The sequence below is a fragment of the Aristolochia californica genome, unplaced genomic scaffold (assembly GCF_029961685.1).
Source record: "Aristolochia californica isolate CCGP_79_NKW_82.1479 unplaced genomic scaffold, dmAriCali1.0.hap1 SCAF_5, whole genome shotgun sequence".
Taxonomy (NCBI): Eukaryota; Viridiplantae; Streptophyta; class Magnoliopsida; order Piperales; family Aristolochiaceae; genus Aristolochia; species Aristolochia californica.
In genome coordinates, this window is record NW_027182214.1 from 38,258,189 (window position 1) to 38,262,692 (window position 4,504).

The window sequence follows — 4,504 nt, forward strand, 5'->3', positions numbered from 1 at the left end:
CTTATGCAGCACAGGGGAGGATTAAGGGAAGAGACATGCGTGTTGTTCAGTGCTTTAGTTGTAAAGCTTTTGGTCATATTGCTCGGGATTGCCTTAGGAAGTTTTGTAACTACTGCAAGAAACAAGGTCATATCATCTCTGCCTGCCCCATTCGACCTGAAAGGAAGCAGGGTACTGCTTATCATGCCTCCGCTGGTGCCTCTAGTTCTACTGCATTGCCTGCTACTTCACCGGTTGTTCCTATTCCTGCTGCACCTCCAACCTCAGCAAACCCGAACATTGTCACTCCTGAGATGGTACAACAGATGATCATTTCTGCTTTCTCTACTTTTTGATTCTCAGGTAATCATAAAGTTTCATCTAAGCCATGGTATTTTGACTCTGGAGCTTCTAACTATATGACCAATACTATTGTTTCTCTTTCCAATATCAGAAAATTAACATTGTTGATGGCAATTCTCTACCTATCAGTGTTGTTGGTGATTTTTTCTCTTGCTTAACTGATGTTTTTGTGTCTCTTAACCTCTCCACAAATCTTATTTTTGTTGGTCAATTGGTCGATAATAATTGTAATGTCCATTTCTCTCGATCTGATTGTGTTGTGCAAGATTAAGTGTCAGGGACGATGATCATGAAGGGGCCTAAAGTGGATTGACTCTTTCCTCTTTATGTTTTTCCTTCTACCATTAGTCCTAGTTTTCCTTTCCTTTCCTTTGCATGTAATGTTGTCGGTTCTGGACCTAAGATGTGGCCTAAACGTCTAGGCCACCCACACTTTGATGTACTTCAAAAATTATTTAATTCTGGTGTATTGGGACAAAAAGCATGTTCTTCTCTTGATCTTTCTTTTGAATGTCCATCATGCAAACTTGGCAAAAGTAAAGTTCTACCTTTTTCTCATCATGCATCTCATGCCTTACAATGTTTCGATCTTATTCATACTAATGTTTGGGGGATTACACCTGTTGTTTCTCATGCGCATTACAAGTACTTTGCCACCTTTATTGATGAATGTAGTCAGTTTACTTGGGTTTACTTTCTATGGGCTAAGGCCGAAGTTTTTTTAGTATTTAAGCGTTTGCTTGCGCTTTTAGAGACTCAATTCTCTACCAACATCAAAGTCTTGCGCTTTGATTCTGGAGGAAAAAACATGTCTAATGAGTTTTAGGACTTTCTTCAAAGCAAAGAGATCGTCTCTCAGCACTCTTGTCCTTTGACACCACAACAAAATGGTGTTGCTGAGTAGAAAAATCGTCACCTTCTTGATGTGGTCAGAACCCTTTTACTTGAATCATCTATTCTTTCTCGTTTTTTGTGTGAAGTGTTTTCTACTTCGGTTCATTTGATCAATCTCTTACCTTCTCCTACATTACATCATGCTTCTCCATTCTTTAAGTTGTTTGGCCATTCTCCTTCATATTCTAATCTTTGAACATTTGGTTGTGTTTATTTTGTGCATCTCCCTACTCATGAATGATATAAACTTATAACCCAATCAGTTAAGTGTGCTTTTCTTGGTTATGCTATACCTCAAAAGGGTTATGTTTGTTATGATCCACATGCTCGTCGTATACGTGTTTCTCGAAATGTGGTTTTCTTTGAAAATCAATATTTTTTTCCATCTCATGTTGAGCTGCCATTTGCATATTTATCTCTTCTACCTTGCTTTGTTGATTCTTCGACAATTGTGGAAAGGTTCAAACCTGGTTTTGTGTTTGGAAGATGTAGTGGACATGAGTCTGGTTCCACTTCCTCTGTGCCCCCTCACAATCATGTCTTGACGCCTGATCCTACTTCTGCTCCAGCTGCCACCGCTCTTCGCCGGTCTACTCGCCCTCTAGGCCTCCTCATTGGTATGGTTTCTCCTCCACTGTCTCTCTTGTGGCTACTTTACCTTCCATTTCCATTCCCACTTGTTACATACAGGCCATGGCACATGAGTCTTGGCAGATGCAATGCAAATATAACTTCAAGCACTTGTGGAGAATCATACTTGAGATATTGTTCCTTGCCCTCCTACAATTAAGCCTCTTGGGAGTAAATGGGTTTTCTCTATAAAACTTCGCTCTGATGGCTCTTTGGATCGGTACAAAGCTCGTTTAGTAGCTCTGGTAAAAAAATAGGAATATGGGATTGATTATGAGGAGACATTTGTGCCGGTTGCCAAGATGACCACGGTCCGTATTATATTCGTGATTGCAGCCTCTCAGTCCTAGCCGCTGCATCAGATGGATGTGAAGAATGCATATCTCCATGGTGACCTCCAAGAAGATGTATACATGAAGCTCCCCTCGGGTATGACTACCTCCTCTCCTGATCAGGTTTGCAAGCTTCGTCGTCCTCTGTATGGGCTTAAGCAAGCCCCCGACCTTGGTTTGAGAAATTTCGTGTCACCCTTATTCTCCACAGGTTTACACAGAGTCAATATGATTCATCTCTATTCTATCATAAGTCTGCCAAGGGCATGGTCATTCTCCTAGTTTATGTGGATGATATCATTATTACTGGCACTGACTCTAGACTGATTACCAAGCTGCAGTAGGTGTTACATGCCACTTTCCATATGAAAGATCTTGGTTAGCTCACGTACTTCTTAGGACTGGAAGTCCATCATTGGGCCAATGGTATTTTCGTAAACCAGCATAAGTATATTCAAGATATTATTACCTTGGCTGGTTTGGAGGACACTTATTTTGTTGATACTCATATGGAGGTAAATGTCAAATACAAGAAAGATGAAGGGGACCTTCTAGATGACCCTACTCTCTATCAGCACCTGGTTGGGAGTCTCATCTACTTGACCACTACTCGCCCTGACATCTCCTATGTCGTTCATCAGGTCAGTCAGTTTATGTCCTCTCCTAGTCATCTCCATATTGCTGCAGTTTGACGCATCATCCGCTATCTTCGAGGTTCTCCTACTCGTGGGTTATTCTTTCCTACAGGCTCCTCTCTTCAACTTATTGCTTATAGTGATGCTGATTGGGCTGGGTGTCCAGATACATGTCGCTCTACTATGGGTTGGTGTATGTTTTTAGGTGATGCCTTAATTTCTTGGAGATGTAAGAAACAAGACAGTGTTTCTAAATCCTCTACTGAAGCTGAGTATCGTGCCACGTCTACTGCTTGTTCTGAGATTGTATGGTTACGTGGTCTTCTTGTGGAGCTTGAGTTCCCTCAAACTACTTCTACCCCTCTTCATGCTGATAACACTAGTGTTATTCAGATTGTCACAAACCCTGTTTTCCATGAGCGCACCAATCACATTGAGGTTGATTGTCGTTCTATCCGCGATACCTTGGATAGTCGGGTGATATCTCTTCCTTAAATTTCTTTGGATCTCCAAGTGGCCGATGTCTTCACCAAAACAATGACTCGACAACGACATCAATTTTTAGTTGGCAAATTGTTGTTGGTTGACTTACCAGCATCAATTTGAGGGGGGATGTTATTGTATATAAGGGCATTATTGTAAATTTGTATCTTATAAGGGTATTATTGTAATTTCTGTCTTAAACTTCTATATCTATGTATCGAACAGAAAATCAAGTATCGAAAATAAAATTCGATCTCTTGGTATTGGAGAAATTGATTAACAGTCCCTTAAGATTTGATTCATCCACAAATTTGAGTTCAACATAGTGCAGCTAACATGTATTTTAATTTTACTATTGACGGAGCAACACAATGTTGTTTCTTTGAGAACCATGAGCTTAAACAGCTCATCAGAAAGTGGCAAGTACTAGGGTGCTTCTTCTATCATCTAGACTTCCTGTAAAATCAAAATTAGAGTATCCTACAAGGGAAAAATCATTAGTATTTGCACAGAAGAGCCTATGCACTTTGCATTTTCCTTACTTTTTTTGTAAATCTAATTTTCATAAAAGAAATATTAGAATCTGAATGAGTAAAGGTCAATTCTAAAAATATTTATCTGGCTTGTAGTGCTTAATAGGGGAGAACATCTGTTAACTATACCAAGATAAAACGCGTATTAATCAAGACTCTTAGATTTTCAAGAAGCCAAAATATCTGAAAATTTGAGAGCTTTCGTCGCCCTGAGGAAGAAAGAAAAAAAAACTCCTTGGAGGGAAATTCATTTTGAACTATTCCTTGTCACTTCAAGGTAGGCTTATCAATAACATATACTTAATTTTAATTTATAGCTTGATTAGTACCCTAACTTAATTCAATGAACTCTCTTATATTTATATGAGATTTTGAAGTGAGTTAATAAGGGGCGTATGCATAGGCTCTTCTATGCAAAGACTAATGATTTTTCCCTGCTTTGTTTTCTCTTGTTTTCATGGAAAACGTTTTCTTCCCTCTCCTCTGCTAACTACAACGAATATTATGTCCAAGTGATTATCAACGTCAGTGGGGGCCACTTTCCCCAACAACTTGTCTTCAAGTGGGGCCAGAAATTCCGGTCTCTCTTTCTCTCTCTCTCTCTCCTGCCTCCCTCCAAATCCAGACAGATAGAGACCGCGGCTGTCTCGAGCCA